Here is a 16,979-nt window from a genome sequence, read left to right as displayed (position 1 = left end):
GGTTTTCTAGGATGTCGAGGTTGAGAGGGCCGAGGTTGAGGAGGTCGAGGTTGGTCCCTCTAGTATAGAAGCCGAGCTTCCACTGCGGGCTGGTCGCCGGTTTGGAACCACACCCTGTGCGTTGGACCTCGAGGATATGGCTCAGATCCAAGCTATGTACGACATCCCTGAGGATTTCTGAATGAGGTGTTCGCAACATGGTTAGATGGCAACCGATGCTTGGCCCAACGAACTATGTGTACGATAGCAGTCTGGAAGTCGGGTTGAGGTTCCCTCTGAATGAAGGGGTTGCCGAGGTACTTGCATGGTTCCGAGTACTATCGGTGCAGTTGATGCCGAACTCCTTTAGGTTTTTGGTTGGCCTTCTGTCCTACTATGCCATCCGTGATATTGAGTTGACCTTGGGTATGGTGAGCTTTCTTCTTCAGCTCAAACCTCACCAGTAGGGCTATTACTATTTCTCGACTAGGAAGAACGTCAAAGTGCTGGTCGGGGCTCATTCCTCTGTGATGCACTAGAAGGAGCCTTTTTTCTTTATCCACTACCTTGGGGACTTCCCCTTCCTAGCCGTGCTACAAGAGCCAAGAACGAGAGTGCCCCAACCTCAATGGTTGGCACTTACTTGGGAGGAAAGGTCAGCTTTGAGCATGACCCACAAGATAGACGTAGCTGTGTATACATGCTCAAAGATGCTGATGCTTGGCGGGCTGATGCGAGGGGTGTCTAGTTTGTCCTTTTCATTGCTTTATCTTCCTGTACTTTCTTTGCTTCTTTGTTCTCGTACTTACTGTCGTGCTTCCGTGATGTAGGTGTAGAAATGGCGAGTGAAGAGGAGATTGTAAGCCGGATGAAGGAGAATCGCCAAAGGTAGAGCTGGGCTGGCGCGGTACCATAGGTCTGTGCTGAGGTAGTTCCTCCCTTGAGGTCTTCCGAGAGGGCACCTCGCCGGAAAAAAAGAGCTCGACGGCGGGGAAACGGTGACGAAGACATGGTGGTAGTGGAACCTGGGGAAGCTTGGCCGACAACTTTCCCTATGCAGGTTGAGGTGGGTAACAGCAGCTCGGACATCCATGTGCCACGCTGGACAGTTTGTAGTCATGATGGGCTAGAGACTCCCAAAATTCCCAAGCAGTTGCTCCATGGAGTGATGACGGCCTACATCAATGAAGAGGCCAGGAATATTAGAAACAATATATTAGATTGCTCACTCATTTGGCCAGGAATATTAGTATTAATGGACTATTTAGTTACCCACTTATCCTTCCATAATTTTCACTTCCTACCATTTCCAATGTTCGTCATCATTCTTCCTTTCAAGTTCTCTACTTGATTGCAAACACCCCTCCAAGCTCAAGAGGCTTTTTTTTTTTTTTCTTTTTTTCTTGCATTTACTTGAATAAAGTCCTTATATTTAGATACTTTTTTTTTCACAACTTCTACCCATAGGCTTTTTCATTTCGCAACAATCTCCAACCTAGATTCATTATATTGGAATTATTAATCCATTCCGAATGTCTGACTACTAGGCCGCATTATGACCTTATGCCATGTTTTAAAGGCATAGATGTTTTTTTATCTCCTTTGCTCCTCCACAAGAATTTTTGTTGAAGTTTGTCCATTTCCCTCATTAATTTTCTATGAAAATGAAAGATACTCATTTGATATTGGGTTATATTGCCAATGGTTGCTTTTAATAGGGGTAGCCTTCTACCTTTTGATCGAATTTTACCCTTCCATTCTTCTAATTTATTTTTAACCTTGTCGAAACAATCTTTGAGAGTGGCATTGTTGATTCTTCCTTTTATCATTGGGCCTCCCACATACTTACCCCTCACTTCCTTTCCATGGATCTTAATGATTTTTTATATAACTTTCCTTAATCTTTTCAGTAATTAAAAAAAAAAAAATCTGATTTCTAATAATTAGGGAGTTGAATAGATGCTTTAGCATACCTTTCTAGGATGCCTTTAATTTTTAATGTATTTACGACTGAGGCTTTCTAAAATATCAGTCATCTGCAAATTGGAGAATTGACATATTTTGGATATTTCTATCTACTTGGACACCAAGGCTTTATTTTTCCTTGGTTGCTTTGATTATTTGTCTTGTTACAAAAACGTAAGGGAACAAATGGTGTCATTGTCTATTCCCTCGTGAGGGGTGAATGATCTCCGAGGGATCCATTTACTACAATTGGTAGCTCATTGATGCTATGTACTCCATCACTAAATCAATACATTTTTTATTTAGTCAAAAATTTTCTGGAGTTTTTATTAATGTATGGTCATTCTAGTCGATCATATCCTTTATATGTTATTTGCCTACCTGCTACAAAGGCAAACCGGTAGTTGGACACCATTTTTCCTAGATGATTTTTTACTCTATTTATTATAATTTGATAATTTATAAATGACATTGAAAACACTAATAAGTCTGAAATGGTTACTTTTTGGATTCTCATTTTTGGGGATTGAGGTGATAAATACATTGTATAATTGTTGTCATTTTTCTAGAATGAAAGAAAGCTTCAATTACTTTTTTTGACATTCTCTCCTACTATTTCCCAATGGGTTTTGAAGAAGTTAGCATTTAATCAAGGCATGGAGCTTTAAACCCCCCATATGACTTCAGAGCTTTCATTATTTCCTCCTCTTGAACCATTTGGCCTAGATGTTCATTTTCCTCTAGAGATAGCAGGGTTGGTTTGATTAACTCTAGAAATTGGTCTGCGTTCTCAGTTATTCCCTGGCTTAACTGTTCTTTAAAGGCTTCACTCAGACTCTGGAGACAAAATTATACACACCCGGCTGAACTATCAATTACAGTTAAACACATTAGTGCTCATTGTGGGTCCATATGGGACCCAGCTGTACTGAACAATAGTGTATTCAACCATGATAGGTGATTCAGCCGGATGTGCATGTTTTTGTCTCAATCCGCCCCCGGTTTTGTTGGGGTCCTTTGTCCAATCCCTAGATTAATTTTTGATTTTGGTTATTTTATTTTTATATTTTTTATGGTGGCTCTCAGTTGAAAAACCCTTGTATTTGTATCTCCATTTTGGAGCCAATTAACTCTAGATCTTTTGGGCCTAATATAATTCCTCTTTTTTATAGGATTTTCTTGAAACATTTTTGTAAGGCCTTTTCCTTATTAATGGATCCTCCATCTAGGTTCATGGGTAGTTTTTGTTGAGTCTCCTTGAAATTTTCTAGAATACTTGTTTTTCTTTGAACACATTTCCAATTTTATTTTTATTCCATTCTTTTAAGTTCTGGGCCAGCTCTTTTGTTTTTGTTGCAAATTAAAACCCACTCGATCCATTATGATCCCTCAGCCGTTAACAAACACCCCCAGTGTTATTACAAAGGAAATTGTAAGGCTGTGTTTAGTTTGAAAGGTATATTACATATTACATACGTGTATATATAATTGGGCTGAGTTTAGGTGGAATAAAGTTAAACTTTGTTAAGCTACTTAAGAGCAAAGTCTAGGCCCAATACAAAAATAAAAAAGCTCAACCTTTTGGACCTAAGTCCAACGATAAAAATGCAAACCCAATTTGTATAAAATTTCAAGCTGAATTGGTCTCCCAAAGTTGCGTCCTTAAAAGGCTAACATGGCCACTGTTGGAGTGAGGGCTCTATACGACTGCTTGTGGGGATTTTCATCAAAATTAATTATGTCCAAAGTCAATTAGTTTCAACAGTAAGACGTACAGAAAGGTTGATCCATATCCACTCTGAGGGCTGGATTTAACATTGGGCTTTCTTTTTATTTATTTTTTGAGAACTTAAACCTTGGTCCTTAAGTACATCTTAACTTTGGTAGATTTCTTTATTTCCCAATTTAGCCATCCTAATTTGCACTCTGTTGTACCGTCAAAAATTAATGCCCCTTTTGGCTTGTGGGAATAGGGGTTTAGAATTGGAATTGGAATGAGTTATTTTGATTTCAATTGTTTGGTTGGGAGGAATTAGAATTCCATTCTCATTCTCATTCTTATTGGAATGATATTTCCCCATTGGAAGGAATGACCATTTCTTGCCTTTCCCTTGGGAATGAAATCTCATTCTCGTTGATTTTAATTTTCATTCTCATTCTTGTCTGAACTAAACAGACTATGGGAATGAACCATTCCAATTCCAAATTCGATTACGAACCAAACAGACCCTAAATCTATTTTTATTTATTTTTCCTTTAGACTTAGTTTGAAATGAATACAAATACAAATATATACAATATACATTTATACCAAATAATACAAAATATAAAATTTTGCATTCTACCTATTTGTATTTATACTCCTTTCAAATGGAACCTTAGTTTTCTCTATTTCCTTGTGAGTCGAACTGATCCGGATATGCACATGGATCAGGCATATGTGATGATGTGGGGAACTTGCGGATGCAGCTGCTTGAACCGAAGTCTCTCTCTCTCTTATATATATATAGATAAAGCTTCAACTTTGAGACAAGGTCAATCATCAATGCACTTTGTCTAGTTTAATGAAAGCGGTCCATTCGTATCTCGTCATATTTCTGAGAAGTTTACCAATCAATTAGTTACTGTTTATTTTTGAACTTGGTATATTTGTGTTATAACTGTTCAAGAGTGTGATGTGGAAGTTCATGAACTTCTATTCTTGATTTTTTTTTCTTATTTTCAGAACAAAATGCAAAAGGAATCAGAGTTTTAATTGTTTGTCTAGGGACCATTTAAATTATTGCCTTTTCCCTTTTCAAGGATACTTTTGCCTCCATGGACCATCTAGATAGCGATATGAGGATTGAAACTTGAAAAAGTGTTCATAATTTTAATGCTCCGAGAAGGAAAATTCTCTAAGCTTGTGGGCCTCTGTCAATTGGAGATTGTGATACGCTCAAGTTATCTAACAAGAGGGAGAAGGATCTAGAATAAGGAGAAGAGAGAGAGAGAGTTTGTTTGTAGAAAAGCCAATGCCAATTCCATTCATTTAGGCTATATTTATAGCCTTATGGTGCTACAAACTGGGAGTAGAAATAGGAACTACTGCCCCTTAATCTTAGGAGCTTATCAATAAAAAAACAGAATGCACTTATCTAGGAAACAGAATGCACTTATCTAGGAACAGAAATTGAAGACTTATCTAATGCACTTATCTAGGAAACAGAATGCACTTATCTAGGAGCAGAATTGAAGACTTATCTATTCTAAGAGAATTAAAACTGAATGGATAAGGCTTATCCCAATTAAGAGCTAACATGACCGGGTCTTCTGCTGCTATCCACTTTGACCGGGTCTTCGGCTGCTGCATGCATGCACGTATCATTCTCCTCCCCCCCTGAAGGACCCTTGTCCACAAGGAAGTCGGGATAAGCTTTTTTGAAACGCCATTCATTCTCCCAGGTTGCATCCTCAGCTGGCGCCCCAATCCATTTGACCAAGACTTCGGATTTTGGGCGGTATTTTCCCTTGTGAATAATACGGCGATCCAGGATTGCTTCCAGTTGGGGTAGGATGGTCGAAGTATCCGAGATTGGAGGAAGCTGAGTGGAAGTAGGGGTGATGGGTCCCAAGTGCTTCCGCAGCAAACTGACATTAAACACATTGTGGATTTGAGAGCCGGGGGGCAAGGCTAAGCGGTAGGCTACTGGACCAATCTTCTCAATGATTGGGTACGGCCCAAAATAACGTGGGGCGAGCTTCATGGAACGCCGAAACGCCACCGAGGTCTGCCGGTAAGGCTATAGCTTCACATACACGAAGTCACCTGCTACGAACGAGACTTCTCGTCCGTGCTGGTCCGCTTGACATTTCATCCGGTTCCGGGCTACCTGGAGGTTATGTTGTAGCTCGCGTAGGATGATGTCCCGGTCACGCAAGTATTCGTCAACTGCCCCTACTCGAGCTGTACCCGGTACATAGGTCAGGAGATTAGGGGTGGGATTCCGTAGACTGCTTCGAAGGGTGTCATTTTGGTGGAAGAGTGAGTGGAGGTGTTGTAGCTGTATTCTGCCCAAGGAACCCACTCTACCCATTTTCGCGGCTGGTCACCTGCAAAGCACCGTAGATATTGCTCCAACGTCTGGTTAACAACTTTGGTTTGCCCATCGGTTTGGGGGTGGTAACTGGAGCTCATACACAATTTCGTCCCATGCATATAAAAAAGTGTCTGCCAGAATGAGCTGATGAATACCTTGTCACGGTCGCTAACAATGTATGTTGGTACTCCGTGTAGGCGGACAACGTTGGCAACAAATGCCTTCGTGACTGTGGTGGCAGTGAATGGGTGTTTTAAGGGAATGAAGTGGGCAAATTTTGTCAACCGATCCACAATTACCATGATAACCGTATACCAATTCGAGGAAGGCAATCCTTCGATGAAGTCCATGGAGATGTTTGTCCACATTTGAGTAGGAATTGGTAATGGTTGAAGCAATCCCGTTGGTCTCATGCAATCTGTTTTGAAGCGCTGACATACGTCACATTGTTGCAAGAACTCCTTCACCGTCCGACGCATGTGGGGCCAAAGGAAGCTGTGCTTGATGCGAGAGAGGGTCTTATGAAACCCAAAGTGTCCCCCTACAGGGGATGAGTGGCAGTCCACCACCACCTTTGAAATCAAGGTGGAGGTGGGGCTCAAATAAATCTTGTCCCCCTTGAACCATACCCCATCCCGTTGAAGCAACTTGTGGGAGGGTCACTTTTTCATCAATTCCTCATAAAAGGTGTCTTGTTTGACCTCTTCTTGTAGCGTCGGCCACCAGTCTACGTGTGGTATAGAGATGGAAAGAAACTGAAATTCAGCCATACGTGACAAGGAATCTGCACCTTGGTTCTCAACCCCTTTTTTATACTCGATCTCATAGTCGTAGCCCAGTATATTTGGCAGCCACCGCGTTTGTGCCGGTGTGGTTATCCTCTGCTCGAGTAAATATTTAAGACTTTTTTGTTCGGTGCGGACTGTGAATGCTTTCCCAAGCAGATATGGGCGCCATTTCTTAACGGCTTTGACAATAGCTAACATCTCCTTCTCATAGGTGGATAATGCCAAGGCTGAACCTTTCAATGCTTCACTGAAGTAGGCCACCGGTCGGTTTTGCTGGATGAGGATGGCGCCAATCCCGGTTCCATTCGCATCACATTCAATCACAAACCGTTGGGAGAAATCTGGTAGACGTAGGATTGGCGTGAAGTGAGTGCCTTTTCAATTGCTGAAAGGCCAGTTCTGCTGCCTCGTTCCATTGAAATCCCCCTTTGGTCAACAGTTGGGTTAAGGGAGCTGCAATGCTTCCGAAGTCGCGGATGAACTTCCGGTAATATCCTGCTAACCCGAGGAAGCCACGGACCCCCTTTGCTGATGTCGGTGTAGGCCATGCGAGAACAACTTGTATTTTGGCTGGATCAACGGACACGCCTTGTTCTGAAATCACATGACCCAAGTACTCGACCTGCGAAACCCCAAATTGACATTTTGACATTTTTGCAAATAATTTGTTAGAGGATAATACAGTTAGAACAACTCGCAAATGAGATAGGTGGTCTTCCCATGATTTAGAATAAACCAGAATGTCATCGAAGAAGACCAAAATAAATTTTCGGAGGTATGGGCGGAAGAGGTCGTTCATGAGGCTTTGAAAAGTTGCAGGTGCATTCGTCAAGCCGAACGGCATCACTAAGAACTCGTAATGCCCTTCATGTGTTCGGAAAGCTGTTTTAGGAACGTCTTCTTCTTGCACTCGAATCTGATGGTATCCCGACCGTAGATCTAGTTTGGAGTAAAATTTGGTGCCGTAGAGCTCATCTAATAATTCATCAATCACAGGAATGGGATACTTGTTTTTAATAGTGATTTCGTTCAGTGCTCGGTAATCCACGCAAAACCGCCAAGCTCCATCAGCCTTCTTCACTAGCAAAACCGGCGATGAGAATGGGCTATTGCTTGGTCTTATCAGCCCTGTCTACAAAAGCTCCTTCACCATCTTCTCTATTTCGGTCTTCTGGTAATACGGGTATCGATATGGCCTCACACTCACCGGTCCTTTGTCGGGAAGCAGTGCAATCCGGTGGTCATGTGGTCGTTTAGGAGGCAGGCTTGTGGGCGGCTCAAACACATGGGAAAATTCGGTGGGAAGGTGGTCCATCTCGGGTGGAAGAAAACCTGGTTGGCCGCTGCTATGTGAAGGAACTATTTGAAAAAAAAATCCCATACCTTGTAGCCCATTGCATTCCTTGTTGGTTAAGGCTTCGATGCTGGCTCGTCCCAATCCTTGGAAGGTGCAAGAGAGTCCCTCCTTTTTGAACGTCAAGGTTAGTTGTTTGTAATCCATCTCGACGGGTCCAAGCGTCTCTAGCCACTGTACTCCCAACACCAACTGGCATGCTGCGACGGGAAGAACATAATAGTCAGCGGTAACGGGGTGTCCTTGAATGGCGAGGGTGAGAGATCGGCATTGCCCCATACACTCGATCTTTTCACGGTTGGCCACCATAACTTGAAATTTCTTGTCTCGGTTCACTGGCAACCCGAGCTTGGAGACGATGGCTTGGTCAATGAAGTTGTGGGTGCTGCCGCCATCAATTAATACGGTCACGTTCTTGTTTTTCAGTTTCCCAAGAACACGTATGGTTTGCGGGTGCTCAGCTCCTGCAATAGCGTGGAAGGAGATTTCAGGGATGGTTTCTTGGTTTTCCTCCTCTGATTCGACAGTCTCCACGTCCGCCGGTTCCGGATCCTCAATCATGAACAGTTGTGGACGTGCACAACGGTGGCCGGAGGTGAACTTCTCATCACAGTAGTAACACAGCCCCTTCTCACGACGTTCTCGCGCCTCCTGGTTGGTGAGTCGCCGGAATGTTGAGGAAGGAGCACTGGAAACCTGGTTCGCGCGCGAGCTTGGTGGAGGCCCAAGTACACCGGTCATGGGGTTGGGCGACGCCTTCTGGGTTGTCATGGCTGATGGGGATCGAATCGGTTGGCTAGCTCTCCGCTGTAAGTGATTTCGTTCCTCAATTAACCGGGCCACTCCAATCGCCTCTATCAAAGTTCGAGGTTGCTTGATCTTCACATCTAAACGAACGTCATCACGAAGTCCTGCAATGAAACATCCAATGAGAAAGCTCTCGGGCAGGCCGTCAACTTGGTGAGAGATCCTCTCGAAGGCTTCTTGATAAGCCGTCACAGTGGTGGTTTGCTTTAGGCGGGTTAATGCCTCTAATGGGTCCTCGTAGTCGGTGGGGCCGAACCGTTGTAACACCGCTTTGGAGAGTTCTTCCCATGTGAGCGGTCCGCGATGCTTGGTCAACCACCTGTGCCACTGTAAGGTGATGCCTTCCAAATGGAAGGAAGCTAGCTGCACCTGTTGGTCTAGAACAATATTTTGAAATTCAAAATACTGCTCCACCTTGTAAATCCAACCGCTCGGATCATCCCCATTAAATTTTGGGAATGACAGCTTGACGTGTTGATGAGGGTGGTCATGGGTGGAGCTTGAACGGGAAGTATGGGGCTGTGAGGATTCTTCATGGGCGAAGGGGTTGGTCTCGGGAGTGGTATTGGGAGTGGTTCGTGAGGCTCGAAGGGCTTAGAGTTCAGTTAACACTGCTTGCAAGACAGTGTTCATTTGGTCGAAGCTCGACTCATGTCGTGCTAAGGTTTCATTGACCTCATTGCGGAACTCCGCGTTCGTCTTTCCACGGGTGTCCATGGTCGAACCGGCTCTGATACCAATGATACGCTCAAGTTATCTAACAAGAGGGAGAAGGATCTAGAATAAGGAGAAGAGAGAGAGAGAGAGTTTGTTTGTAGAAAAGCCAATGCCAACTCCATTCATTCCGGCTATATTTATAGCCTTATGGTGCTACAAACTAGGAGTAGAAATAGGAACTACTGCCCCTTAATCTTAGGAGCTTATCAACAAAAAAACAGAATGCACTTATCTAGGAACAGAAATTGAAGACTTATCTAATGCACTTATCTAGGAAACAGAATGCACTTATCTAGGAGCAGAATTGAAGACTTATCTATTCTAACAGAATTAAAACTGAATGGATAAGGCTTATCCCAATTAAGAGCTAACATGACCGGGTCTTCTGCTGCTATCCACTTTGACCGGGTCTTCGGCTGCTGCATGCATGCACGTATCAGATTGCAATTGTTCAGAAGACCACTTGCAAACTTTAATAATGAATGAGGCATTTTTTTTAATCAATAACACTTTCTTTAAATTATCAATAGAAAAGTTACAAGGGAAGACAAACATACTTATCTTCCAAGAGCAACAAAGAACCTCAAGAAAAAGAAAAAACGGAAAAAAACACTAAAGTTATAGCTTAGCCCAAAACAATGAATTCCTTTTTGCCCATTGTTTAGCTAAACCGTCAGTTAGAGAATTAGCCGATCTTTTAACCCAATATATCTTAACTTCTATCTCTCTCACCAGTCACTTGAATTTCCTCCTCTCATTGTTGTACTTTCATAAGCCATTGTTATCTTTAATCAGCCACCCTATCACCACCTCTGAATCCCCTTTAATTATGAATTTTCTGATGTTTAACTCCTTAGCTTTTTGGACTCCTTCCATAACTGCAAAGATCTCAGTTCTAAAGAAGTCACCCACTCCAATTAGGCCTGAGAACGTGGCATAAATGACCCCATTCTCATCCCTAAAAACACCCCCAATCCCCAATTTTCCCGGATTTCCCTTAGTACACTTATCAAAGTTTAATTTCAAGAATCCACTAGGTGGAGGGGTCCAAGACACACTCATTGCTGACTTGGTCTGTGTGTAATTTGCAATTTCACCCCACTTCCTCAACATGTCATCTACAGTGTAATATGTGAATATCTCCAAAGATTTCAACCACTGTATAGCCCTAATATGTATGATAGCCCTCAGATCTACTGCTCCTCTCTCAACTTCTGAGAATATCCTGAAGTTTTTTTATTCCCTAAGTGTCCAACATACTGCAGCCCTTAGACCTCTCCACATAGTCCTTCCCCTTTTTATCCGCCACCTGAAAAAAGAAGGGGAAAAGATGCCCTACAAGTTTGATAGAGGATTCCAGCTACATCCAAATAGGGAGAAAGCCCAATCCCAAATTAACCTTGCAAAATGGCAAAACTCCAGTAGGTGAAAACAGTCTCTCTATCTGTTTTACAAATAACACACCAATGAGTGAATGAGGCATTTCTCTTAAAGCAAGAAAAAGTTTTTATGCTTTTATCAAACAGGACAAGAAAGAAAAAATGTATTCAGTCACATATGCTTGGATGATTGTAATGGGTTTCTGACCATTGTCGGCAATGGGCTGCCTTGAGTTGGACAGGGTCTTAGCCAGGAGGGCACAGATTAATTTACAAGCCTGAAGAAGAGCTGGACATTGGCCCGGCTAGGCTTTTGCTACGTTTCAGCCCAGCCCTTTGTCTTTATCATGGCTAAAGATAGGAAGGAAAAACTTCCAAGGTAGGGATGTCTAGTCAAGGCTGGAACTGGTCATTTCGGACTCCAAACTAGACCACCGGCATTGTAATGAAATACTTGGTATTTTTGTCTATACATCTTATCATATGTCTGGGTTATGATCAATGAGTTAGAATTAAATTTAATGACTATTTATTTAGTTGTAAAATTTCTATGTTACAGAAAATTATCTCAAACGAAAAAGTTATGAGCTATATTTTAAATCCGTTTGGGCTTTCATTTGATATGTGGCGAAGGGTGTTTTGGGCTCAACCAATCCCACAAACCTTGCCACTCAACTGAAGTGGTGAAGAGGGTGAGGGAAATACCTATTAGGGTTTTTATCTGAATTCGAATTCGAATTTGATCATTTTAAGGGTGATCTGGGTTTGATTTGGATCATATATGGATCATATATGGATCAATTCTATCCAATCTAATATGCTTAATATTTATATTAAAGTTGGATTAGTTGTTATAATTTTACCAAGTTTCGTAAAATTTATTTTTAAATCTGGTATCCCATTCAATCCAAATGTATTTGCAACTCTAAAACCTAGGGGTGCAAGTGCAACTGCTTGAGTTGGGAATTTATTACATTTTCAATTGGCCCAAATTCTAACCCAAGTCCAATGTAATTATAATATTTTAAGTCAGGTAACCCGGTTTACAGGTTGTAGCTCTGAAATTGGTGATTTTAATTTAGGTTGTCATTGGTACCATTGTTATTTCTACTTGTAATCTTTTAGATTGGTCAATACAAATTTGGATTAGTTGGTCTATCTAAAACGCTGCAAGTAGAAGTTGCAATGGTACCAAAAACAACCTAGTGTTTAGAGATTCAAAGAATGGTTCTTTCTTGGTGGATAAATAGGGCCATTGTGCTCCTGTTTCTTCTAAGTATGGAGCGTTTGTATTTTTTCTAGTTTGTTTTCTTTATAAATCTTGTATAGGTTTTTCCAAGGACCCAAACAATGAATTGGTCAGGGGTTCGGTTCCTGGGTTGAATAGTTCGATCGTTCGAACCGAATGGATAGCCCGTTCTGACAAAAAAAAAATTAAAAAATAAAAACCGACCAAACCGTTAAACGATTTAATTCATGGTTTTCAAAACCGGACTGGACCGAAAAACTGGGAATCGGTCAGGTGACTGGTTCTATTTCCTCCCAAAATCAGATTTTCTCAAAAAACATTTGATTTTGGTTAGCAAACCACTGAACTGGGCGGTTAACCATTTGAATGGTTTTGACCATTTTTTTTATATTTTTAATTTTTTTTTGTCAGAACGGGCCGACTGTTCAAATCGAACAACTGGACCGTTCGACCCAGTAACCAGACCCTTGACCGGTTCGATCTCCGATCGATTTTAAAAACCATGATTCAAATGGTTTGATTACCCAGGTTAGCAGTTTGCTGACCAAAGCAACGGTTTTGGAGGAAAAAACGGTTCTGAGGTAAAATGAAACCAATCACCTGATGAATTCCCAGTTTTTCTGGTCCAACCTTCCAGTCTGGTCCGATTTTGAAAACCATGTGTTTTTCTATTTTTACTTCTTTTCCCTACCTTTTCTATCAAACCGAAGGTAAGATTAGGTTCAGTAAAATATATAGTGTGTAAAACTTTTTTATTTTGTATTATTATATACCTGTGTACTGTACACATTTGTATTCGCACTCTTTCAAAATAGAGCCTCAACAAAAGCTGATATTATCTTACTACGACTAAAAATAATTTAAATCGACCAGCAAAAGATATTTTTTTAATTCAAATGAAGATATTTTTATTTCGGTTTCATGGCCAACCAATATATTTTGGTCTCAGACGTCTATGCAGAAGATTTTTTCTTTTCTGCTTTCATATAATTGAAAAGTCATTGTTTTGAAGTTGAATGCTTATATCAGGCATGTGCTTCCATATACAATCCACATCCGAGTTATATAGGCACGTGATTACTGGTCCAAAATCTGACCGGACCCATCTGTTGTACTTGGACCAATTTATGATAGGAAATGGATTATTGTGAGGATCCAAAACAGCAAATATGGTTAATTGATCCGGGTCAAAAAATTAGGAGCCAACCCGCCTATTCGATGCCTATGGCTTGAACCAACTTAACCTGTCCTGCCCTGACAAAGAAGGGGAGGAATTATTGAATCCGACCCGAGGAGCCGTCCCATATAGTCAATGAAGCCTAGTTAACATGAATATTTCAATGCTTCAATGTCAATGGGGCATTCCAGTGTGGGTTCACCTCAATCCGAACTCAACCTAGACCGGGTTATTGCTGGTCTGACCCTAACCTGATTGAGTCGGGTTTGTGCGGGCTTACCACTTAACCAGACCAAATAACATCCCTATTACTACCTGCCAAGAGAAATCGAAAAGATGGATAACAAACGGTATATTTGGATATATCTCTTCCTGCAATCATTCCATGTGATATTATCATCCATAGTTGCAATCAAGTGACGCAAGTTTACTGCAAGTCTCGCCATGTTCATGAACGAGTCGCAAGCGCCAAACGTTGTTTATCCTATTCAAGTCTAATATCTGACTAATTCTGATTTAATTTCTTTGTAACTTGCGCAGTTAGATGTGTTGGCCCTCTTTGGTTCGCACTTCGCAGGAATAGGATCTGGATTTGGATCATTCCAGTTCTAAGTGTCCGGTTGGGTGAAATCAGAATCGCATTTTTATTTTCGTTTTCACACATAATGTTGTTCACTGCCTATGTGACAGAAGTGTTTTTTCGTAAAAAATGGGTCTTGGAAACGTCCACACTTTCAAAAACCATCTAAATTTTTTCGATTCGGATTCCTGATTCCAATTCCGACTGCAGACCAAAGGGAACCAGTTCTAAAACCATGTTAAACAAAAAACACAATTATCTACAAGAAAACGATTAGTTCTAATTCCAAGGGGGATCGATTCAAGTTATTGTCAACTTGCCGGCAATGCTTGCGTGATCCATGACGAACTAATCAAAAGGAAAATATCCTTGGCAAGGGCAAACCTTTAAACAGGAGACATGTTCCGCATGTCGCAGAGCTAGGCCAGCCGCTACTTGTGTTATAATCAGAAAACCAGAGAAATTTAATTAGATTATTTCAACAATGTTAAGGGTTCAATTATTGCACCATGTTCTGTGGATGAATTAGATAGAGATAATGGATGATCATGACTTCTTAACATGACTGCTCGGAGGAAACACCACCCCACCATGCATGAATACGTGACCATGTGCATTCACTTAAGTCCGGCCGCTCGAAACACTGCACAGCATTTGTACTCCATCGCTGTCAAGCCTGACTAGCTATATATGTATTTAATTACATGGAGATCTTTATTAATTGTACCACTCCCAATGAATGTACCCACTGGTTCAAAAGAGAGAGAAGTTAGTTTGCCGTGGCAAAGCAGGATTCTTTTCAGGTTTTCTTAATAAAAGAAGATATCCGGCCCGAATCTGTTTGAAGATTCCTAGGCAAAATATCTTTTATCAAACTTTTGAAGCCTAATCAAGAGGAAATAATTGATCAGACTTGGATAAAGGGTGCTCCACCGACACGTGATGGACCTCTACATGGTTGGGTTTCAGTCATCATCTTCATCATTTAATCCTCGACCCACCTATCTGAATCCCGTTTCGCCATTCCCTTTTATTCAAGCTAGGATTCAGCACGCTTTTTTATTGTTCACAAATTTCTCTCTCTCTCTCTCTGATCAGAAATGGAACCAACCAGCACAACAAACTTTTTTCTTAACTAAAGTAAGAAGCGATTTATATTTTATAATACACAGCTTCATTATAGTTTGCTACTTAATTAATTAATTACAATCAGAAGAAGCAGGACAATTACAACAATTCATAGGAGCAAGAAGCTACGGTGGGAGGATTGCAGTTGCAGAGGCACTTAAACACAACTAATCCACCAACGAAACCATTACTAACAACAAATTAACAGAGCAAGAGCGATGGGTGAATTAGGGTGAGGTCTTGACGAGTCCGTTGATGAAGGACAGAGCATTGCTTGTGAGCTGGGCAAGGTTCAGAATGCGGGCTCTGACTGTGGTCTTGATACTCCCGTCGACAGCCTTGCCAGCGAACCCGTCCATGCATGTGTCCTCGTTCGTCAAGGCCGCGCTCACCCATGTCTGGATGTTGCTTATCTGAAAGGCCAAGTTGGGTCCCCCCAGATGACCCATCTCCGCCATAGACCTCTGCAGCTCGTCGACCGAGTCTCCGACGGTCTCGACGCAGTCTTGCATTGCCGCAGCCTCCCTGGGCTTCATTCCGTGGCTTCTTGATAGCTCTGTCATCATGGTTGAAGTGGAGCGAGCGTTTGTGAGGGAAACGTTCAGGGCGGCGTCGGCCAGCAACTTTGGGTCTGTTTGAATCGCGCTTGCGTAGCCCGAGAGGCTGCTGATGCACAGCTTCGGATACATTGTAGTGTCACAGGACGTCTTTATGAATTCGGTGTTTGTCGTCCCAGGATTGAGTACTCTCGCAGCTGAGCATGGTTTTGGGTTGCAACTGATGAATAATACCAACAGAATAAGCAAACCTGCAAAGACACAGCGACAAGAGCTGGAACCATTGAACCTTTCCATCTCTCTCTCTCTGAAACAAAATGATGGGCAAGAGGATAATTGAGGTGAGGCGATGGCTGAAGAGAGTAAAGGTCCCTCCCTTTTATAGGAGAAGTATTTCATGCTTGTGGTTCCCCACAATGATCAATAATTGTAACTCGCAAAGCTACATCAAACCATACATATATACAATGCAAGTAGTAATACAAGTGTATATATAGATTTTAACCAGAACTTTATTCAAGTCAATAACACTATATATTAATAAGGAAAGGAGCTAGGCTGACAGTGATATGACGGTGAAATTGTGCAGTACTACAGCTAGATGATGAGAATCATATCTGGGATAATCAGTTGAAACCCTCAGGGTCAGGGTGGTTCCTTTCCTTAAGAAGATGCATATTGGTGACTATGGGGCCATCTTGATCCATAGAACAGAGCAGTAAAGAGTAAGAGTAGGCTGCCAAGAGGGGGCAAGTAGGACCGGAGTCTCTGGCTAAGGTTGTCAAAGGTTTGCATCATGATTTTGAAATTTCGACGTGATAGAAATGAAACCTATATATAAAACAGAAAAGAAAAATAATTATGTGTGAATGCATTTCATTTCCACTAGAAACTCCATCGAAGATAACGGATGTGTGAAGAATTGATACTTCATGGAGGATACGTAATTATACAGCACAAAAATTCCTTCAATTCCCAGTCCCAAATCCCAACCTAAAAATTAAACACACACACACACCCCAAGAAACAAACACAAGATATCTTACCACCAAACAGGGTCACACACCACAAGCAAAAACTGAACTTTATCAAAAGTTCTCTCAACTAGAATATAAAATAAAAGCCACACCTCAGTTATCATGCTAGCTGCTTAATTATCCTCAACTAAAAGGGAGAAGAAATTCAGAATCTTCACTATTTTCGTATATATAATCTGTAAA

At 41.6% G+C, this 16,979-nt stretch overlaps 1 pseudogene across 1 annotated transcript; it reads right to left on the bottom strand.

Annotated features, from left to right (window-relative positions):
• Positions 1 to 15,225: 15,225 nt before the first annotated feature.
• Positions 15,226 to 16,128, bottom strand: LOC148848142 (21 kDa protein pseudogene; annotated as a pseudogene). The gene has a single exon (XR_016100448.1). The product of XR_016100448.1 is annotated as a 21 kDa protein pseudogene (transcript).
• Positions 16,129 to 16,979: the final 851 nt, after the last annotated feature.

This window comes from Nelumbo lutea, chromosome 6 (assembly GCF_056320005.1).
Source record: "Nelumbo lutea isolate HS-2025 chromosome 6, American lotus-T2T, whole genome shotgun sequence".
Classification (NCBI taxonomy): Eukaryota; Viridiplantae; Streptophyta; class Magnoliopsida; order Proteales; family Nelumbonaceae; genus Nelumbo; species Nelumbo lutea.
Note: the sequence above shows the minus strand (reverse complement) of the source record. Positions and strands in the feature narration are given on the sequence as shown.